Source organism: Astatotilapia calliptera, chromosome 19, assembly GCF_964374335.1.
Source record: "Astatotilapia calliptera chromosome 19, fAstCal68.1, whole genome shotgun sequence".
Lineage (NCBI taxonomy): Eukaryota > Metazoa > Chordata > Actinopteri > Cichliformes > Cichlidae > Astatotilapia > Astatotilapia calliptera.
The window spans coordinates 88,602-113,109 of record NC_137440.1 but is presented as its reverse complement, the minus strand read 5'-3'; the positions used below and the strand labels follow the sequence as shown (position 1 = coordinate 113,109).

General features: G+C 43.2%; 1 pseudogene across 1 annotated transcript in view; it reads right to left on the bottom strand.

Moving 5' to 3' along the window:
• Positions 1-19,864: 19,864 nt before the first annotated feature.
• Positions 19,865-24,508, bottom strand: part of LOC113012710 (rab3 GTPase-activating protein catalytic subunit-like) — a 29,002-nt pseudogene continuing 24,358 nt past the window's right edge. The window contains exon 17 of the transcript XR_013903911.1: positions 19,865-23,406. The product of XR_013903911.1 is annotated as a rab3 GTPase-activating protein catalytic subunit-like (transcript). The remainder of the gene's footprint in view (positions 23,407-24,508) is intronic.

The following is a 24,508-nucleotide window of genomic DNA, read 5'->3' as shown; positions in this document are numbered from 1 at the left end:
CGTTGTTGTTTCAGTTTTGAAATAAATACACAAACACAAGTGGGGCTCAGTTTGGCTCATTGGAGACAAGTCACAGCTCAAACCAACTCAGCTGGCAACAGCTTCATTTGTGGAGGGAAGTCGCAACACAGAGTTGATCAGATGATGTTTAAGGTGTGTCATGTGACATGTTCAGTATTGTCACACATGTCTAGATTGTCCCTGATCAAACACTGATGATTATATTTGAAGAATTATTCCTGATGGCAGCAAAGTTTGAATGGAGCTCTCTGTCTGTGCTGATTTGTCGCCCTCTGGAGGTCAAAGCACAAACTGCATGATGTCACTGTAACCACCACAGTGACAGGAAGTGTTTTTAAATGATGAAATATGTCAGTGATGCTGATAGTGTGTTCATCACAGACGTTCAGGAGGAGAGGAGATGACATCATCACAGTGATCACATGACACACACGTGTTGGTAGAGTCTGTCTAATTACTCACACTCTGGGGAACATCCAGGTCCACCATGTTTGTAGTTTTCTCCTTCCCACTGTAGCTGTGTTTGAACAGTGTGTGCACACATGCTCTTCATCCACCCACAGTGACTCCACGCTGGTACAGAGCTCTCCTCTAACCTGTCACATACTTACAGGGATGTATTTCCACAGTCAGTCTGGCTCTGGCAGAGTCACCTGTGGGCTCCACCTCTGTGTGGACTTTCACACTGAGAGTGGGGACATCAGCAGGTGTTGGGATGTTGTAGGTGGCAGAAATCTGGGAAACAAACAGAACCAATCACAGCTCAGTGTAGCCTGCTGTCATTTTTCTACACCGTGACACTTTTACATTTATATCTCTATATTTATCTCAATATCCATCCATCCATCTTCATCCGCTTTATCCGAGGCCGGGTCGCGGGGGCAGCAGCCTAAGCAAAGAGGCCCAGACCTCCCTCTCCCCAGCCACCTCCTCCAGCTTATCCGGGGGAACACCAAGGCGTTCCCAGGCCAGCCGAGAGATATAATCTCTCCAGCGTGTCCTGGATCTGCCCCGGGGCCTCCTCCCGGTGGGACATGCCCGGAACACCTCACCCAGGAGGCGCCCAGGAGGCATCCTTGTCAGATGCCCGAACCACCTCAGCTGGCTCCTTTCGATGTGGAGCAGCAGCTGCTCTACTCTGAGCCCCTCCCGGATGGCCGAACTTCTCACCCTATCTCTAAGGGAGAGGCCAGCCACCCTTCGGAGGAAGCTCATTTCTGCCGCTTGTATCCGCGATCTCGTTCTTTCGGTCACTACCCACAGCTCGTGGCCATAGGTGAGGGTAGGGACGTAGATCGACCGGTAAATGGAGAGCTTCGCTTTTACACTCAGCTCCCTCTTCACCACGACGGACCGGTGCAGCGTCCGCATTACTGCAGCTGCAGCCCCAATCCGTCTGTCGATCTCCGGCTCCCTTCTCCCATCACTCGCGAACAAGACCCCGAGATACTTGAACTCCTCCACTTGGGGCAGGAACTCATCCCCGACCCGGAGTGGGCACTCCACCCTTTTCCGGCTGAGAACCATGGCCTCAGATTTGGAGGTGCTGATCCTCATTCCCACTGCTTCACACTCGGCTGCGAACCGTTCCAGTGCGAGCTGGAGGCCCTCACCCGATGAAGCCAACAGAACCACATCATCTGCAAAAATCAGAGATGAGATTCTGAGGCCACCAAAGCGAAAGCCCTCCGCCACTTGGCTGCGCCTAGAAATCCTGTCCATAAAAATTATGAACAGAACCGGAGACAAAGGGCAGCCCTGGCGGAGCCCATCACCCACCGGGAACGAGTCCGACTTATTGCCGGCAATGCGAACCAAGCTCTTGCAACGGTTGTATAGGGATCGAATGGCCCGTAGCAATGGGCCAGACACCCCATACTCCCGCAACACCTCACACAGGACACCCCGAGGGACACGGTCGAATGCCTTCTCCAAGTCCACAAAACACATGTAGACTGGTTGGGCAAACTCCCATGCACCCTCAAGTATCCTCGAGAGGATAAAGAGCTGGTCCAGTGTTCCGCGACCAGGATGAAAACCGCATTGTTCCTCCTGTATCCGAGGTTCAACTAGCGGACGAACTCTCCTTTCCATCCTTTTTATCTTAATATTTATCATCAATATCTGTGTTTCTCATTTTGTATCAGTGCTTGATGTTTGTTGTGTGTTTGCTGCTCCGACAGCTCAGTTTCCCTCTGGGATGAAGAAAGTTTATCTGATTCTCATGGAGACACAAAGTGACTTTATTGATTTTTAATTTAGTGTCAAACAGAATTGTACTGTGTGCAGTTCTTATTGTCAGCTCTAATGTTGTCTATGAAAACACATTTATTCCATGTGAAAATGCTTCTTTAGCGTTTTAAAGGTACAAAGAAACAAAGAAATCCTTTGTTTGACACCAACCAGGACCTGGTCACATGATGCTGTCACTGACCTGCACTGAAGCACATGCAGCTTCACCTCCAGCCTGTGTTTTCCTGACACGTCCTGCAGCGCCTCCTCCTGGTAGAACAGTTTGTTGCCCTGATTTCAATCAAATGTCAGCTGACTGCTGGAGCCTGAACTGTCCCTGCGCTCCAACCTTCAGGACTGAACACCAGAGTGGAGCAGAGAGCCTGAAGAGCCTCCACTGTGTCCTACAGGATGGATTCATGTTGACATGAAGTTCAAACTGCCTGTGTCACTTCAACACACTCTCACAAAAGAGTTTCTAACCTTCACTTCCTGGTTAAATAAAGGTTAAACAGGTTAAACATGTTTAACAGAGATGATCTCAGAGAAACAAAGTAGAGAAAGCACAGGTATAAACTTACAGACTGCAGCTGAGCTGTTATTTACAGGCTGTTACGTGTAGTTGGTGCACAGAAGGCTGTTCTGTTAAAACAACACATTTTTAGACCAAAGTCAATTTCATCTTGTAAATAAAGAATAAAAACATCCCTGCCTGCTAAAACAAGTCTGTATATCTGAGAGAAAAGCAACAACATGAAAGCTTCAGGATTATTTCTCCTGATTTGGTCCAAGACTGTAGATGAACTCAAAGATGAGCTTCATGCTGTTCGGGTGGTGTCGTACCTGAGTGGAGGAGAAGCCTCCGTAATAGTTCTGCTGCCCAGTCAGCCACCTGATAATACCAGAGGCATATCCCAGATCCTCAGCAATCGGGGAGGCGCTGAGTTTGGCCAACAGCACATAAGAACTGATCTCCACTGACAGGGAGGCTGATGTTTCTGCTGCTGTCTGAGACCAGTAGAGGAAACCTCCTACAAACACAATAACAGTCACAGTGATGCTAATAAAGCCTGAATGATGTCCTGCTAAAGGATGACTCACCTTCCCTCACTGCAGCTGTGTCTAAGTGCTGCAGAAGGTGAGCTCGGGTCTCCACGTCTCCTACAGGGTGAACACAAAGGCCAGCAGAGCTGTAGCTGCTGCTCAGGTCACTGAGAGACTCCTGGAGACAAGCCAGGCTCTGGATCATCACAGGATCCTTTAAAAGATCACAACAAAGAACTTTAATGGACAAACAGAAACCTTCTTTCATTAAACCCAGTGTGAGAACAAAAGGAGGCAGAGTTCCTGATTCAGTGACTCAAACAACAAAGACAAAACTCCTAAACACAAACTTAACAATGTGGTGTGATAGGTTTGTAGCATAAACCTATTCGCTGGAACGTTAAGACAATATAATTACACTGCAAGCAAGACGCAAGTAGGCAAACTTCTTCATGGTACTCGTGCACGGGAGAGAACCAGACAAACGCCGTTCCTTCGCTTGACCCCAGTAGCTCTCGTCCGTCCTCCCGTACACTGTCCTTTTATTGAGGTTACATGAATATGCATAAGTTCATTAACATATGACATACTGTGTGTGTGTGTGTGTGTGTGTGTGTATGTTACTGCTGATCAAAGGGTCATAAAAGCACACAAGCAAACATCCTTGGTTAGGAAGAGGGTAGACTAGACCCCCCCCCCCCCCCGGTGAGGAAGTCCAGCAGTTCATCTAAACAGAAAAGCACTTAGACTAGAACAGATGTAACTACGTTAATCCTACCATAACAATTAAACAAGGTACAAACTTTCCCATGCTCCCAGTGTGGAATGCACACCAGGCCTCTGTAGCCTGTTAAAGATCACACAACTTATCACTACACAATTAATTATACACTTCTAAGCATCTATGGTTAAATATTTCTAAGCATAAATGACAATCAACAATACAACTCTATCAGGTGTTTGCTGTACAGTGCAGCAAAGAATGCCCAGACCTCTACATTGGAGAGACCAAACAGCCACTTCACAAGCGCAAAACACTGAAGAGCCACCTCCACAGGACAAGACTCATATATATATATATATATATATATATATATATATATATATATATATATATATATATATATATATATATAAAAAAAACACCCAGCACGCCCCTGCGGGCGGTTTATCCTTCAAGCTCGGGTCCTCTACCAGAGGCCTGGGAGCTTGAGGGTCCTGCGCAGTATCTTAGCTGTTCCCAGGACTGCGCTCTTCTGGACAGAGATCTCCGATGTTGTTCCTGGGATCTGCTGGAGCCACTCGCCTAGCTTGGGAGTCACCGCACCTAGTGCTCCGATTACCACGGGGACCACCGTTACCTTCACCCTCCACATCCACATATATATATATATATATATATATGTATATATATATATATATATATATATATATATATATATATATATATATATATATATATATATATATATATATATATATATAATGTTCTTCCTCTACACCCCCCCCCCCCCCATTTTTGCACATGTCGAGGAGCGTGTCAGGCTACATTTCACTGTGTGTTATACTTGTATAACAATGCATGTGACAAATAAGAACCTTGAACCTTGAACCTTGAACCTTGATATCACCTGGAAGACAGTCTGGATGATCCCATAAATATCTAATTGTGAACAAGGTGAAGGAAATCTCATATAAAATTCTTCATAAATGTGACCCAGCCAGTCACTATATGGTAACATTTAAAAGAGACATAAATACTAATTGAACTTTCTGTGGGGATCATCCAGAAACTGTGGCACATCTCTTTTGGTTCCTCTACACAGAGATTCTGGAAGAATTTAGCAGTTTTGTCATTGTCCATATTTTAAGGGAGTTTTCTTTACGATGGGAAAATGTTTTATTCTGTTTCTTTAAGTTCCCCAGGAAGAATGATAAATGTTTTTTTATTAAAAATTTGTTGATACTTTTAGCTATTTTATATCTATAAATGTAAGTTTATTAATAAAACACCATATTTGTGCCTTTTTATAAGGATATGAATTGTACATACAATCAATTTCAGACTCAACCAACAAAAAGCCTCTCAGAACAATATTTATATGTAGATTTTTTTCGCCTACTCATATCATCATTTTTTTACTCCTGGTTCTGTATGTTCATGTTCTGTTCTTTTGTAAACTTCATCTGTTTGTATGTTGTATACTCATTGTGTTTCAATAAAGTTTGATTTTAAAAAAGGTACGTTCTAAACGAAGCTTCAGACGTCACTGATCACGTGACTCTGGCCAAACGAATCAAGCCTCGACACGGTGCTTCTGAAGCAGCGCGTTGTTCTTTCTGACACACGCACCGGAGCGTCAGCTTCAAGCGGACCATCACTACCTCTCACATCTAAAGGTGTCAAGGTAACTTTGAACTGAGTTCAGTCAATCTGGAGTTTTTCCAAGTTTTCTGTTGCTCTCTGTGAGAGAAGAGCGTTAAAGGCGGGGCTCTCCAGAGTCCAGCAAAACAGGAAACCACAGCTGGGTGTGTGTAAGTGTGCAAACCAATAGAATGCATCGTGGTGGAGGGGGGGCATCACGGGCATTGGCAAGAAAAAAATAAAATAATCGGTCGTACCCATGCTTCCCCGACGTCATGCCAGCGCATATTGGGAAATTCGTAGGCACCGATCGGTTTTCTATCAGCCATTTGCTGGGAGTAAGGGCGCCCTCCGTTTGCGAGGTGCGCCTGCTGCTGGCGGCACAGGGAGGAGAGGGCGGGGCGGCGGGGAGTCTCTGGCTGGCTGGAGCGGCATCTAATAACAACTCGCAAAACAAAATAAAAACAACAAACAGATATTATGATACAGACTTATAATCTGCACCCATGTTTTTTCTAAATTCTATAAAGTGAGCGCGAGAGCCCTCGGTGCGCCTGCGCGCTGCTGAAGTCAAAGTAAACTTTATTGTCATCTCTGCTACAGACAGTCCAGCATATAGAGAGACGAGACGACGAGGCTGCAGTTACAGCGATGCAAGTAAACAAACAATAAATATAAGAAGAGTAAGAAAATAAATCTACACTTTAGGACTCGGGGTAAAGGATCAATAACAATTTAAATTTATAACTTACAGTTTGATGATTTAAAGTCTCACACAACCCGTCAAAAGGGGCGGGGCCAGCTGCTTCCAAGTAGAGCACATTTCATTTATAATGATGTAAATCCAAGCCCATCATGGATTCACGATCTGAATCGTGGGTTGTGTGAAATCCCAGAAATCAACCTTAGACAAAGTGAATCTGTGAACTAAGGTGTAGGTCTGTTAGGTTAATTGTGCTGATCCTCGGGTTGGGGGATTTGTGTTTGTACTGCAGCGCAAAATTCAAACCAATGGAAGATGGACAACAAAAGTTCAAAGCCATCAGGTGCTCAGGTTAGAAAAAAGAGAAAAGATGCAGGTAAGCAGACGTGTGATTGGATAATGGCAGCTCATCCTGAACCAATCAGACTAAACTCCAAACAATACATTATGTTACAGATTTTAATATTAATTAGTCATTGTTACTTGTTGATTTGTCCTTTTCTCATTGTGTGAAGAATTATGACGACTGTTTGGTAGCTGTTATTGTCTCTCTCTCTCTCTTCATGTGTGTTTCTCTGGTGAAACAATAGTTTTGTGTTAATGTTAGGGCTGCACGATTTTGCATAAAATGAGAATCACGATTTTTTGGCTTAGAATTGAGATCATGATTCTCTCATAACAATAAATAAACATAAAACAACAAATGTCTCACGTTTTGTTGTTGCAGCAAAATGTTGTCCTGCTTGAAATTCTGTCTCCACCGTTGCTCGACGCTGCGTGTACAGAGCAGGTAGTGCAACAATAGAAAAATAGTTGCGGGACGGCACTGTGTAGCATTTGTCTAGGGTGTTGATCGTTTTCCTAAATCCCTCGTTTTGCACAGTGTTGATGGAGCCATATCTTTGGTCAGGTGATAAGTGATAGCCTCCGTGATGTCTTTGTGCCTGCGGGAGTTCGACGGGTATAGGGAAGCGCTGTATAAGGTTCCCGTTATTGATGTTTGGGTGGTTGACCGGGACGGATTTTCTCCTGTCACTTTCTCGTCATCCCTGACGTGCTCTCCGTTGTTTTTTCCCTGCTAATTTTAGCATCACACGGCACAGCTTCTGTATCACGTGGTATAAGGCTCCGCCCTTGTCATTTGTTGAGCAGGAAGAGTGAGCGCTTGTTTTCATGCAGAGTACGTCCCGGATCAAAATGTGAAGTTTTACAAATCACCACTTCTTTAGTGAATATCATTTCAGTCTCAGACAATCTCGTTTCTCCTACAGAGGTTGAATGCACCTTCTGCGGATGGCGGTACCACACAGTGTGCGTGGACTTCCCCTGCACAGAAGGCAACTACAAATGCTGTGAATGCTAAATAAACAGAAACAAATGATCCCTGTTGTCTTTGCTTGATGATTGGTTTGAGTCTTGACAATCCACATTGCTGGCGTTGCATCTTTCAATGGCAGCAATGGCAGGTATCAGTGCTCAAACCTTTTGTGTTTGTTTCCAACAAGTTGCCCACCTCGGGAAACAAAAATGTGTTCTTTTACTTGTCAGATGAACATATGAGACACTTTGACTCTTCAGTGCAGTGTGGAGCCTAACAAAGATCTGTTTTGTGTCCCAGCTGATCAGCAGGAGGAGGAGAGTCTGACGGAGCAGCAGAGGAACATTTTCAGCTACTTGGACTCAGCTCAGCCACTACAGAGGAAACAATGAGCTCAACACAGAAGGTGACAGACAGAGCAGGACCATATGACCAAAGATATTTATCACCATATACATCTGAACATTTGCCATAACGATGTAGCTGACGATAGAATTGACACCAGACAAAATACTTTACAGCTGCACAACTTTATTACAAACCCATCAATGTATTTTCACTGAAACAAGCAGCTGTTGTTTATGTGCATTAAAGTTATATAAAAATGTAACAGTGCAAATGCAAATTGCTCGCTGACAGTTTAACCAAAAGGCGTTTCCAGTGGAAACTGGCCGACACATCCTGAGCATAACCATGTATAATATCCACTAAACTTCAGAAGAGGTTATACAGTCGTGGCCAAAAGGTTTGAGAATTGCATAAATATTGGAACCTGGAGAAGTTGCTGCTTAAGTTTTTATAATAGCATTTTGCCTGCACTCCAGAATGTTATGAGGAGTGATCAGATGAACTGCATCGTCCTTCTTTGCCATGAAAACGAACTTAATCCCCAAAAAGCCTTACCACTGCATTTCATTGCTGTCATCAAAGGACCTGCTGAGACCATTTCAGTGATCGTCTTCTTAACTCAGGTGAGAATGTTGGCGAGCACGAGGCTGGAGATCATCATGGCTGTATCCCGATTCAGGTTCTGCAGCTTTAAAGTCCTCAAGGGCCGCGTACTCAAAGACCGCTAAGGCCGAAGTGCGAGGCTCGTAGGCTCGTGAAATGGGACGTCTAGCCTCCGTCGCGCTGCCCAGGTTGCCTAGCAACCATGATACTAACAGCTGGAAACGTTTCATACAGCTTTGTTTGACAGAAATGAAGGAGAACATATTTAGTTCATTTGTTTCTACATGAGCTCTGTGTGATTTGATGAGTATCTGAGGCTGAGACCACAGGACTGTGAAACATGATTCTTGGGCTTCATTTCTGTGCTGAACAGTCGTTTAAGATTAGCTGTAAATAACAATTAGCTGATGTTGTTCATGAGACTAAAGTCATCTCACTGTGGTAATGTAAATATAATATGGCCAATATTATAGTTATTATATTAATCACTTCACTCACAGACAAGTATCTGTGACAGTGTGTATACAGATGTATCATATATAAGAGACAAATGTTGTTCCTTCAGTATGTTGGCATTATTACATTTGGCTCAATGCTTACATATATGTGTAAAAAGCAAATGTACGAGCTGTGATAACTGTGTCTGATAGAATGAAGAGTAGACTGATATATGAAATATTCCTTTATTGGGTGAGAAAATCAGACCATGTCATAACTGCTGTAAGTCACACAGAATAGATATCAGAGCCTTAAACAGGCTGACGTCTGCTAAATGGGTCAAACTGGGCAGAAAGTCTACAAACACATAACATCCTTATAGAATTTTGATTGATTGAATCTTTATTTTGAACATGTTGAAAAAGTATAAAAAAAAAAAGAATTAAAAGAGACAAATGAACAAAGCAAACAAAAGGAAAACGAGCAACCACAACTCCAAATAACGTCCATGTTCAAAAAGGAGCAGGAAGAAGCATAAGCTTATTTAATCCCACCCCTTTTCCACTATCTAGTATCAATAGACTACAGAAATACCTCCTTGTAATTACATTATATGTTATGTGTAATTTTTTTTTTATTTTTTTTAAAAAAAATTTTAATATATACACATATATGTTTCTATCTATCCATACCTACGTATATACACACATACGCACATATACACATTTTCAATAACCCCATTAACACCTGAAGGATACACAACCTACAATTTTATATATATTTTATATATATATATATATATATATACACATACATACACACACATACACATACACATATATATATATACATATATATATATATATATATATGTATATGTGTGTGTATGTATGTGTGTGTGTGTATATATATATAAACACCCAGCACGCCCCTGCGGGCGGTTTATCCTTCAAGCTCGGGTCCTCTACCAGAGGCCTGGGAGCTTGAGGGTCCTGCGCAGTATCTTAGCTGTTCCCAGGACTGCGCTCTTCTGGACAGAGATCTCCGATGTTATTCCCGGGATCTGCTGGAGCCACTCGCCTAGCTTGGGAGTCACCGCACCTAGTGCTCCGATTACCACGGGGACCACCGTTACCTTCACCCTCCACATCCTCTCGAGCTCTTCTCTGAGCCCTTGGTATTTCTCCAGCTTCTCGTGTTCCTTCTTCCTGATATTGCTGTCATTCGGAACCGCTACATCGATCACTACGGCCGTCTTCTTCTGTTTGTCTACCACCACTATGTCCGGTTGGTTAGCCACCACCATTTTGTCCGTCTGTATCTGGAAGTCCCACAGGATCTTAGCTCGGTCATTCTCCACCACCCTTGGGGGCATCTCCCATTTTGACCTCGGGACTTCCAGGTTATACTCGGCACAGATGTTCCTGTACACTATGCCGGCCACTTGGTTATGGCGTTCCATGTATGCCTTGCCTGCTAGCATCTTGCACCCTGCTGTTATGTGCTGGATTGTCTCTGGGGCATCTTTACACAGCCTGCACCTGGGGTCTTGCCTGGTGTGATAGACCCCAGCCTCTATGGATCTTGTGCTCAGAGCTTGTTCTTGTGCTGCCATGATTAGTGCCTCTGTGCTGTCTTTCAGTCCAGCTTTGTCCAGCCACTGGTAGGATTTCTGGATATCAGCCACCTCCTCTATCTGCCGGTGGTACATACCGTGCAGGGGCCTGTCCTTCCATGATGGTTCCTCGTCTCCCTCCTCTTTCTTGGGTTTCTGCTGCCTGAGGTATTCACTGAGCACTCGGTCAGTTGGGGCCATCTTCCCAATGTATTCTTGGATGTTCGTTGTCTCATCCTGGACTGTGGTGCTGACACTCACCAGTCCCCGGCCCCCTTCCTTCCGCTTAGCGTACAGCCTCAGGGTGCTGGACTTGGGGTGAAACCCTCCATGCATGGTAAGGAGCTTTCTTGTCTTTATGTCAGTGGCTTCTATCTCCTCCTTTGGCCAGCCTATTACCCCAGCAGGGTACCTGATCACGGGTAGGGCGTACGTGTTGATGGCCCGGATCTTGTTCTTACCATTCAGCTGACTCCTCAGGACTTGCCTGACCCTCTGCAGGTACTTGGTGGTTGCAGCTTTTCTAGCGGCCTCTTCATGGTTCCCATTCGCCTGCGGGATCCCCAAGTACTTGTAATTGTCCTCTATGTCTGCAATGTTGCCTTCTGGTAGTTCAATCCCCTCAGTTCTGACTACCTTCCCTCTCTTTGTTACCATCCGACTACACTTCTCCAGTCCGAACGACATTCCAATGTCATTGCTGTATAGCCTGGTAGTGTGGATCAGTGAATCGATGTCTCGTTCACTCTTGGCATACAGCTTGATGTCATCCATGTACAGGAGGTGGCTGACAACTGCTCCGTTCCGTAGTCGGTATCCGTAGCCAGTCTTGTTAATGATCTCACTGAGGGGGTTCAGGCCTATGCAGAACAGCAGTGGGGACAGAGCATCTCCTTGGTAGATCCCGCACTTGATGGTGACTTGTGCTATGGGCTTGGAGTTGGCCTCTAGTGTTGTACGCCACATCCCCATTGAGTTCCTGATGAAGGCTCTTAGGGTCCCATTGATCTTGTACAATTCTAGGCATTCCAGTATCCAGCTGTGGGGCATTGAGTCATAGGCCTTCTTGTAATCAATCCAGGCAGTGCACAGGTTGGTCAGTCTGGTCTTGCAGTCTCGGCTGATTGTTCTGTCTACCAGTAGCTGGTGTTTTGCGCCTCTGGTATTCTTGCCAATTCCTTTCTGTGTCCCACTCATGTATTGACCCATGTGCCTGTTTATCTTAGCCGATATGATGCCTGACAGGAGCTTCCATGTAGTACTGAGGCAGGTTATTGGTCGGTAGTTGGAGGGGACCGGTCCCTTCTTGGGGTCCTTGGGGATCAGGACCGTCCGGCCTTCAGTTAGCCATTCCGGGTGTCTCTCGTTAACTAGCAGCTGGTTCATTTGTGCTGCCAGACGGTCGTGGAGTGCAGTCAGCTTCTTCAGCCAGTAGGCGTGAACCATGTCGGGCCCTGGTGCTGTCCAACTCTTCATACTGGAGACCCTTTCTTGGATATCTGCCACTGTGATGGTTACTGGACCCTGTTCAGGGAGGTCGCTGTGGTGTGCCCCTTGTCGCTGTTCAACTTGTAGCCAAGCATCTCACTGATCACTGCTGCCGTATTGTAGATCAGCTTGTTAGTGTCGGTAATCGTGGTTGTAGGTATTGCCCGTAGTGCTGCATTAACATCATCTAGCAGACCTTCTGAGGGTACTTCACGTAATCTTGGTAACCGGCTACGGGGGATCCAGGTTTCAAGCTTGGCCATGATCCTATTTTTCAGGTCAGTTCCTCTCGCACTCAACGATCCTTCTCCTATCACACTTGGGGCTATGTACCCAATCTCGGGTGGGGGTGATGATATCTCCCCCCTGACCTGGCGTCCTGACTCCTCCTTGCCGTAGCATTTGTGTTGTACCTCGTCAATCTCTAGCTGTGAGAGCAGTCCCTTCTTTCGAATGTTGGAACACTGAGCTACTAGTTGTTTCGCCGTCATTGTGGATGTTGGGTATCGAAGAATCCATAGGTCCCTCATCCTATTCATGTAGCCCCTTCCGCCGGGGTTACTTGCGTAGTAGCATTCCAACAACGCCCTGTTTTCGTCCCTTGCCCACCGATGCCTTCTTGTTCCAGTAGCCCACTTTTCGTCAGGGTGCCCTGGTTCCTCAACACCTGACGCGGACCTTGTTGATCCGGGCGACGTCCGAGCCGGCATGCCTTCATATTTATCTGTCTCGCTCATGTCTGCGGTAGGCTTGCTTAGCATAGGGGGTCTAGCCTTAGGACCCTTACTGGATACAGATGCCCCAGGCAGGAATCGAACTTGCGATCCTCTGTTCCAAAGGCGTGTAGTTTAACCACTACGCTATCCAGCTGCTATATATATATATATATATATATATATATATATATACCCATACCAACAAACCCGTGCATGCGCACACACATGAAAATATTAGACAAGAACACCCTATCAAATCTCTACCTTTTCCCTGTACCCTGTAAAAACCATATCCTTAAACCGCTTTTTAAACTGCGCCATGCTTGGACATTGCTTCATATCTTTACTTAGTCTGTTCCACAGCTTCACTCCACACACAGAGATGCAAAAACTTTTTAATGTTGTACGGATACGAGGATGTTGTAATTTAATTCCCCCCTCAAATTGTATCCCCGTTCCCTTTTAGAAAACATTTTTAGAATATTGTCAGGAAGCAGGTTATTTATTGCTTTATATATAATTTGTGCTGTGAGAAAATGAACCAGATCTGTGAATTTTAGAATTTTTGATTTTAAGAATAGTGGATTTGTATGATCTCTGTAACCAGTTTTATGGATTATCCTTATGGCCCTTTTTTGTAATATAAAGATTGATGATAGCGAACATTTGTAAGTATTGCCCCAAACCTCTGCACAGTAATTCAAATACGGTGCAATCAGGGAACAATAGAGAATGTGGAGTGATTTGTGGTCCAGAATGTGTTTTACTTTACTCAAGATTGAGACACTTCTTGAAATTTTGTTATGTATATGATTTATATGAGACTTCCAGTTTAATTTATCATCTATAATCACACCAAGAAACTTATGTTCAAGTACTCTTTCAATTTCCACACCATCTACATGAATCTGCACTTGTGCATTTCTAAGGGAATTCCCAAATAAGATAATTTTAGTTTTACTTAGATTTAGCGATAGTTTGTTCCTGTTAAACCATTTTTTAATTTTGCACATTTCTGAAGTAATTGTATCCAGCAGCTCCTTTAGATTCCCCCCAGAACAAAAAATATTTGTGTCATCTGCAAATAATACTAATTTTAATATATCAGATGCCTTACAAATATCATTTATATAAATAATAAATAATTTTGGACCCAGGACAGAGCCTTGTGGAACACCACAAGCAATGTCCAAGCATGATGAGGAATGGACACCCAGCTTCACAAATTGTTTCCGGTCACTTAAATAATTTTTCACCCATTGCAGTACAACCCCCCCTAATCCCATACCGTTCCAGTTTATTAATTAATATGTCATGATTATGCTGATGATTATGAGAATATGATGTAACACTATAGATCAACTTAGCTCAGAATATATAAAGCATATAAACAGTTACAGCAATATGGTGCAACAAACACAGCAGCTACTGATCCAAAATACTCAAAGCTTCATAGAACTGAAACCAACATTTATTTTTAGCTCCATCCTGCTGCTGATACAGACTTTAGGTTTCTGAACATTAAACTTGTTGCTGCCTTTCATAGTGTGTAACTTGAAGGCCCTGAGTACTTTCTCCCACACTGGAAACACTGGGATGATCACATTATTTGAACATTACCTAATAAGACTGATTCAGCACAGACAGTTATGTTAAACTTTCCTAGCAGTCCTTCACAAACAGGGAACAGTCTGTCTATTCTCTCCATCTGTCAGCTGCTGCTGGCTCTTCCTCCTCCTCTTCCTCACACACTGCTGAGTTTGTCCTGGTGGATCATCAGGGGTGCAAAGCCTCACAGATGATGTGCAGCAGTGGGTCCCTCAGTCTGTCCTCACTCTGGACACTTGCAGTCGTCACGCATGGAAATCAAATGTGTGATAAGCTGCAGGATTCAAACACAAGTGTAACTTATAAACACATGTTCATACTTTTATTCCACAATCAGAGAGAAAGAAACAGAGAGAGAGTGCAGGACAGACAGACAGGTGACAGTCTCAGGTGTATACACTGCTACACAACAGCACAGAGAAGCACGATTTAGTGTTTGTGTTATTACGAGTGTAAACAAGAAGAGTTCCAGATGGTGCAGTGGACACATGTGTGACTGCTGTGATTAAAGCATCTTTCTTTCAGCTTAACGAGTGAACCGTCAGCTCGTTCAAACACACGTTAAAGTCCGTTTGGCTCGACACCACCGAACAGAGGCAGCAATATAACACAGCTCACATTAACAGTGCAGTGAATCCTGCTTGTGCCGTGATGTTCAGGACTGCAAACCGAGCAGCATCACTGACTTTCAGCTTGTTGTGTTTGTGGATATATGACTGACTTTAATTATCCACAAAATCATCACAATCTCTGTCAGATTAAGGTCGACTATTGAACGGCGTATATTTTAAAGGCTTTAAAACCAAGTTAACGCTGAAAGTACAAACATCACTAATGTCACATAACTCTGCCGACAAGGCATAGCTATGGCTATGAAATGCTCTTTGTGTATCACTTCTTCATTATGAAAGATGTCATTAATGCACTAGTAATGTCTCATCTGGAGTATTGTTCAATCATTTGGTCAGCAGCTAATAAGACAGATCTTAACAGACTTCAGTTAGTCCAGAATAAGGCGTCCAGATTAGTGTGAAGATGTTCATACTATACTAATATTGATCGAATGCATAATAAACTTTCTTGGCTTCCTGTACAGGCTAAAATATTCTATGGCTTACTTGTAGTTCTAAAGAAAGCAATTCCGTTAAACACACCACATTTATTCTGCTCAGCTGCAGTATCCAGATGAAATACATCATCATATTACACAGTTTTCAACAAACTGCAATTTAGTAAATGCTCGAGTTAAAAGTAACGTTTTGTAAAACTGTTACATTTAGAGCAACTTTTAAGTGGAATAAGTTGCCTTAAAAAATTAGAGAATTATTCAAAACTTCAATGAACACTTAAAAGCCGATTTACAGAGCTTTTAGTTGTTGTAAATATTGTAAGACATGATTTGTTTTTGAAATTTGTGTAATGTGCCTCAATGTTATTGATATTATTATTATTATTATTATTGATTGCTTATATTTGAACAATTGTGAAACCTCACTGTGGATGTAAGAGTGAAATTATGTGGATATCTTGAATCCACTTTATTGTGTAATATTTTATGTAAGTATTTGACGGAAGACGAGCAACATCTGTTGTGGAAGCTAACGGGGTTCCTTTAGAATAAACAAACATAGGATTTATTATCACTGAATAATTCTGTATAAATCTATACAAATTATAGAAATATGTAATAGGAAACAACAAAATAATCTAAATTATAAAATAATGTGTGTGTGTGTGTGTGTGTGTGTGTGTGTGTGTGTGTGTGTGTGTGTGTGTGTGTGTGTGTGTGTGTGTACAATCAGGAGGGATGGGCATGATTTTAGTGTTTGAACAGTCATGAGTTATCTTTAACAGCAGGTTGGATGTAATGTGTTAGAACTACCAGCAGGTGGGGATAAGAGACCTTTAAGGTGTTTGGTGCCACGCGCTCCACCTTCAGGTTTAAAACTAGTGTTAATGGAGTTTGAAGGTTGAGTTTGTTCCACGACTGCATTTCACTCACTGCCTCTGTTTGTATCTCTGTCACTGCAGGACCAACATGGAGCCAGAAGTCAGCGCTCTCAGGAGGCCGACAAACCTCACAGAAGAAAGGGAGAGAAAAAACACACCTGTGACGAGTGTGGGAAGGGTTTTACTGTGAGGGCTAAACTAAAACGGCATCAGGTCATCCACACTGGAGAGAGACCGTTCAGCTGTGACTTGTGTGGAAAGTATTTTTCCTGGAAGGATTCCCTAAAAAAACACCAGCTCATCCACAGTGGAGTTAAAGCGTACAGCTGTGATCAGTGTGGGAGAGCTTTTACTCACAGTAGCCACTTATAGAAGCATCTAGTTACCCACTCTGGAATTAAGGCATACAGCTGTGACATCTGTGGAAAAACTTTCAGCCAGAGAGAGAGCCGAAATATACACCTACGCATTCACACCAGACATGATGTGTACTGCTGTGAACAGTGTGGCAAAGAGTTTACTCAAAGTAGCAGCTTACAGAAGCATCTAGTTACCCACTCTGGAATTAAGCCATACAGCTGTGACGAGTGTGGGATGGAGTTTACTCTGAAGGCTTCACTAAAACAGCATCAGGTCATCCACACTGGAGAGAGACCGTTCAGCTGTGACATGTGTGGAAAGTCTTTTTCCTTGAAGGGTTACCTAAAACAACACCAGCTCATCCACAGTGGAGTTAAAGCGTACACCTGTGATCAGTGTGGCAGAGCTTTTACTCAAAGTAGCCACTTACAGAGTCATCTAGTTACCCACTCTGGAATTAAGCCATAAGCTGTGACGAGTGTGGGATGGAGTTTACTCTGAAGGCTTCACTAAAACAGCATCAGGTCATCCACACTGGAGAGAGACCGTTCAGCTGTGACATGTGTGGAAAGTATTTTTCCTTGAAGGGTTACCTAAAACAACACCAGCTCATCCACAGTGGAGTTAAAGCGTACACCTGTGATCAGTGTGGCAGAGCTTTTACTCAAAGTAGCCACTTACAGAGTCATCTAGTTACCCACTCTGGAATTAAGCCATAAGCTGTGACGAGTGTGGGATGGAGTTTACTCTGAAGGCTTCACTAAAACAGCATCAGGTCATCCACACTGGAGAGAGACCGTTCAGCTGTGACATGTGTGGAAAGTATTTTTCCTTGAAGGAGTACCTAAAAAAACACCAACTCATCCACAGTGGAGTTAAAGCGTACAGCTGTGATCAGTGTGGCAGAGCTTTTACTCAAAGTAGCAGCTTACAGAAGCATCTAGTTACCCACTCTGGAATTAAGCCATACAGCTGTGACATCTGTGGAAAAACTTTCAGCCGGAGAGAGAGCCGAAATATACACCTACGCATTCACACCAGACATGATGTGTACTGCTGTGAACAGTGTGGCAAACAGTTTACAACAGACGCACACTTACAACGACACATGTTTACCCACACTGAGGAGAGACCTTATCAATGTGACCTGTGTGAGAAGACTTTTAAATCTCCACGTTACCTGAGACAACACCAACAGATCCACACCAGAAAGAGACTCTACAAGTGCAGCTACTGTGAGGTATGTATTTATATTGTTATCTTGTCATTTTAGCCTGACTGTTTGGAACAACTCTGCTCATTAAACTGTGTTAGCATGTTAGCAATTCTACTGCATGGAAAAGCAGCTCTGAGTGATTATTCAGATTTTCCTTTCAGTTATGATTTTAGTATTACTGTAGTATTATGGTGGTAGTATTGTAGTTATTGCAGCCCAGTAAACTGAGTGTGTTAACTGAAACAGTCAAATGTAGTTGGACGTCTGCAGAGATGCTCTTTATTTCAGGCGACGTTCAGGATACAAATGTTGAAGGACTGACTTACTCTGTCTTTGTGTCTTTGTTTAGAAGCAGAGCGACACAGATGGATCCAGTTCTCAACCCTGTCATCACTGTGGTGGTGGGAAAGACTTTCATTGTGACTGTTAGGTTTTGTATTGTTGATCGTCATTTATGCTTAGAAATATTTACTTATATGTGCTTAGTAGGGGTGCAACGATATTCGTATCGATATTGAACCGTTCGATACAGTGCTTTCGGTTCGGTACGCATATGTATCGAACAATACAACATTTGTAATTTATTTTATCAATTTTCCTTCTGACGATGCTGTCTGTGTTGAGCGCTCAGTGAATCTGTCTTCGACTACTCCGCCTAGGCTGCACTGTCGAGCGCAGATCCACTGAGCGCTCAACACAGACAGCATAGTCAGAAGGAAGAGCGCAGGGCAAGCTAGCGAGACAGAAGTTAAGCTCTCCAGGCAAATTGAACCTCATTCAGATCTGGCGTTTGGAATTATTTTGGTTTTCATGTGACGTATGACCCTGAAGGTAAGCGAGTCATGGACTAAAGTAAAACAGTATGTTGGATGTGCCATGCAATGCTCAATTACATTGGTGTGAACTAGTGTGTTAGCGCAGTTAGCTCGTTAACGTGTTGGCCGTCTAGCCCCATGCACGGAGCGATCGGCGGTAGCTCGTTAACCGAGATTTGCCGTGTTGTGGCGTTAAGGTCATTTCAACGAGATTAACCTGAAATCACTAGTGGGAACACAACGAATATGACTGCACATTTACACCGACATCATCCTAGTGCAAAGACAAAAACAACAAGCATGCTACTAACTTTAGCCGAGTCATTTAGACAGCTGTTAGCACAGGATTCTCCTTATGCTGCTGAGAATATAGCCCAGAAGAAGCGGATAGTATAGCTTTTATTTTGGAAAGAGCCATTTCTCTGTAATAAACTCTCTTTTCCAAAGATGAGTGATTCCTCAATCAGATACAGGGCTTGCAATATCGCTAGCCCGACGTCCTGGAGCTAGCGATTTTTTTCAGTCGGGCTACCAAAATCTCTCTTCCCTGCCCGTCGGGCTACTGTAGGAAGGAAAAATATATGTCAATGCTTTTGCATTCTTTCGGAAATGTAGCTGGGTAATTATGTCATTGGCATCGGTGAGCCACTGTCAATATGTGACATTGAAATCGCGTTTGAATTTGCGCTTGTTTTTTTGCTTTCACTTTGCAATCGTGAGAACTGTGTATAGAGAGCGACAGCACTGATCTGTGAGTGATGATAATTGTGCACCAATTCCTCTGACATCGTCTTATTAATCGTTAGCTTACTATGCAAACATGACAAGTGAAATCTCCCGCAGCTTAAACATGTGAGAGGTTGATCGCGCAGAGAATCGCTGAGCTTATGTGAGTGAGTGTGTAAAAGCAGCAGGATATATATTTCAGTTCTGCTGAGCCAAATAAGACAGGTCAGGGTGAAGAAGTGACAGCCAAAGAAAAGCTTACCACAAAACCGAGAAGTTATGACAAATCAGACTATAAGGCAAAAAGAAAGTGCAGCTTTATGGTTTCATGGACAAAAGAATTTCTGTGGCTGCGATATGACGAGCTAAATAACCAGGGCTGCACATAAGTGGTCCGCAGGTGCGCATTCGCTGTCAAAATAAAAAACACGCACAAGGGTTAGGGTTAAATTTAAAAACTGTACTTTTGAGTTAAAATATATATTTATAATTTTAATAAATGACAAATTAAAAAGGCATGAACATTTTTTTGTATCGAAAAAATATCGAACCGTGACACCAAAGTATCGAACCGAACCGTGAATTTTGTGTATCGTTGCACCCCTAGTGCTTAGAGTTTTGTAATTAGTTGTAGATTGGTAGAGGTTTTGATCCTTGATAGTCTGCAAACTTTGTGTGTATTAGACAGCACTCTGGGAGCATGAGAGAGGTCGTACCTTGTCTTATTGTTTTATGGTAGGATTAACGTAGTTACGTCTGTTCTAGTCTAAGTGCTCTTTGTTTAGATGAATTGCAGGACTTCCTTACCTTGTTATCTAGGGTGAACCATTTAGGGTGAGGGGGGGGTCTACCCTCTTCCTGACCAAGGATGTTTGTTGTGTGCTTTCATGTATATGACCCTTTGATCAGCAGTAACACACACACACACGGTACTCTTTGTGTGTATGTAGACGTCATATGTTAATGAACCTATGCATATTCATGTAACCTCAATAAAAGAGCAGTGGTACGGGAGAGCGGGCGAGAGCAACTGGGGTCAAGCGAAGGAACGGCGTCTGTCCAGTTCTCTCCCGTGCACGAGAAACATGAAGAACTTTGCCTACTCGTGTCTTGCTTTGCTGTGTAATTATATTGTCTTCAGCGTTCCAGCGGATGCTGCATTTACATAAAGAAGACGCACATTCATCAAACATGACTGACGCCCTGAATGTTTTGAGACAGATCCAGCAGGCCCAAAATCAGGACTATCCATGACGAAAAGGAGTGCCTGAGAGGATCGTCCACAAGATGGGAGCCGAGGCCAGGAGAGAGACTTCAGGAGGATCAGAGATCATCTTCAGCACAGCAGACATCACACAGAGAGCTGTGCTACTGAGCTTCCAGGAGATCAAGAGGAGACTTCCCACAGCAAGATTTTAAATACAATGAAAGATTCAATGTTGACGCTGAGGAAGACAACTAAGGTGTACGACGTGCTCTGCCTTAAACCTTCAGCAGCGTTGGAAGGAGTCTAAGGATGACATCATGATTCTGTGAAAAGCACAGGAACCAGAAGCTATGGTGGTGATAACAGCAGTTTCCTATGAGGTCTGCAGCTTTGGAAATAGCTGAGACCCATGTTGACAAACAACAAAACTAACTGGTATGTTTGAATGTCTATTCTACATACATTTGGACTCTGGTCCTATGGACAGTGATGGAAACAACTGGAAGAGACATTTATGACACCCTGCAGAACTCAAACCACTCTGCAGAGAGACATGTGATTGCACACCCGGAGGAAGCATCACCAAGATGGGATGTTTTTGAAATTGTTATCTTCTTATTTTCACTATTAAATTAACAATTTCTTTGTTTGTTTGTAGGATGCAGTTTGCCATGAGATGAGATCAATGGGGAATGGGATATCCGCTAATACCTTTGTTAAACTCTGTACTTTTACAGTGATTTAGGGTGATTTGACGTATGCTGAGTATAACAATGTTGGCATTGAAACTGTCAGACATGAGGTATTCATAACTGGAAACTTTTCTAGCATAAAGGTCAATAAAGGGGGGAATGTTAGGTTTTGTATTGTTGATTGTCATTTATGCTTAGAAACATTTACTCATATATGCTTAGAAGTGTATAATCAATTGTAGATTGAAAGAATGTCTCATCCTAGGAGGTCTGTAACAACTCTGTGTAGCATGAAGAGGGGAGTGCGTTCACTCCTCTACAGAGTGTGTTCTGGCATAGATCACACCCCCTAGGAGAGGTTTTATCTTTTCTTGATATATGGTATAGCAAACACATGTATATCTGTTTGAGTGTAAGAGCCTTTTGTTTAGATGGACCTGTTAGACTCCTGGCACCAGCTTTGGGGAGTCTTCACAGGGTCACATCTTGACCTCACACACACAGTATTCTTTGTTCACATGTATACCTATGTAAGATGTTATATGTTAATGACCCAATGCATATTCATGTCACCACAATAAAAGGAGTGCTCTGGGGAGTCTGGCTGAGAGTCTGACGGAGGTCAAGTGGTGGGACAACACTTGGCTCCAGCCAGATCTCCCTCATGCATGAGTGAACCAGAGAACTTTGGTACCTTGAGTCTTGCTTTTTGCTGCGTAGCAGATTGTCCTTAACGTTCCAGCGAATAGGTTTATGCTACAAACCTATCATTCCCCATCACATTCATCACCTGTTCCTCTGGTGTCTCTGATTGGAGCACGCAGGTGTGTGGAGCAGAGTGAAATCACACACCTAATGCTGTTTTATTCAACCTGGATCTTAGAAGTTTTGATTAACATTAAACATCGTTTAAACTGTATGTGTCTGTATCATGGGATGGATACACCCTTAACAAAACAAAGAAAATATGACAAAACCAAGTTTCCCCTCATGCTGTCGGACGCGCCTCGAGGAACCAGCTCCATTTAAAACATCACAGTCAGCTGTAAAGTGTCGTTTCAGTTTTTATACAACGTCAAAGAGCTTCATGTTTGAACAATCAGCTTATGAACAGGAATAAGAACTGCACGGTCTGGTTCTGGTTGGATGCAAACAAACAGCTGTGTGTTAATCCAGCAGCAGGACATGCTGGAGGATGGAGCTCAGCTAAAACGACCCATGAAGTCCTCACCGGCTCTCATGTTTACCATCAGGACCAATCCCTGCAACTGAAATATAATCTACTAAATATCAGAGTTGAGAAGGTTGTGTTAGCGTGTGGTGAGTGCAGGATGGGGAACTCCATCCTAACGACAAATTTCATTTCCTTAAAAAGGCATCAAGAGAAGCTTTGAAGGTAAAATGAAGGTTTTAGTGTGAAACTGTTTTATCACAGCTGCAGATTTATGAATACACAGGATTTAGTTTCACATATTTCCAGACAAAGCCATAAATGCTTCTTAATCAATGCCAGTAATATACTGCTTCCTGCTTTTAAGCTTGGGCGAGCCGTAGATGCTGAAATATTGCACCGTTCTTACAAATAAAGCAAACAAATGAAGAAATGTATTTCTATGATCTTACTCCATGGCCACATTCATACATGTGAAAGTCTCCATCCTGTGTCCTTCACTTATCTTCATCCCAGGTGTGAATTGTTCACAGGACTTAAAAGGAGGACGTGTCTGTGGAAAAGCCTCCGGTCAACCTAAACTCCTCCCTCATCAGGACACAGAAGAGCCGCTGAGGCAGCGCCTTGGAGTACGCTGCTGGTCGCGGCACACAGGTGCGCAACAAGATCTCCCGGCCTGCTGGAGGAGGGAAGTCTGGTACTCTGCTGCTTCCCCCAGTTTGCTTCTTGTCAGATCCCAAGTCCTCATCGACGGGCGCCAGAAGGGCAGCCTAAAAGGGCAAAGGTCAAATGTTAGCAAACAGCAACCGATTCTGAAGAAATGTGCTGTGTGAGGTGGACACGTGGATATTCAGAAGTACTGTAACCGAGTCTCCCACAGAGACCTGATCCAGACTACAGCTCACAAACACAGCTCCTCTACTAACACCTCACTGCAGCTGCACGCTGCTGATCCTGTCTGTGATTAGAATTGATTTCAATAAAGTAAAACAGAGGCTCGTTTTCTATGAGCGTAAACAGGGATCTCTGTTTCAGTCTCAGTGTAACAAACATGTTTACTGAATAAGTCTTTCAGTAAATATGTTTTTGTTAATTCAGTAAAATCTGCAAAGATGACTTGTACTGTTGGCAGCAACAAACAGAGACAACAGAGTGTGGGACAGACAGGAAGTCAGGACACGTCTATGTGCTTCACAGTGGGACTAGAACATGAACATTTCTACACACACCACAGGCAGCAACTGTGCAAACCTCCACGTCACCAAAAACACCCTGCAGGTCCCATCAGAGCAACGGCAGAGAAAACAGATGAAACATCTGTTAGAGAGAAAAACGCTTCGCTGCTTTCTTACCTGTATGACACCAAAAGGGTTTTGTTTTTTTAATAATAAAGGCTTCATGTTTTACAGTTAAAGCTCATGCAAACATGCAGGCTTATTTGTCTGAACAATGCAAAAGTTCAAACATGTCTCTTTCAAGCCTCATTATCAGCTGAGATCATAGTAAAGACACAGACAGGATCCTGATCCATCTGTTCTTTATATAATTACTGTTTTTACTGTAATGTACAGTGGGGCAAAAAAGTATTTAGTCAGCCACCGATTGTGCAAGTTCCCCCACCTAAAATGATGACAGAGGTCAGTAATTTGCACCAGAGGTACACTTCAACTGTGAGAGACAGAATGTGAAAAAAAAATCCATGAATCCACATGGTAGGATTTGTAAAGAATTTATTCGTAAATCAGGGTGGAAAATAAGTATTTGGTCAATAACAAAATACAACTCAATACTTTGTAACATAACCTTTGTTGGCAATAACAGAGGTCAAACGTTTACTATAGGTCTTTACCAGGTTTGCACACACAGTAGCTG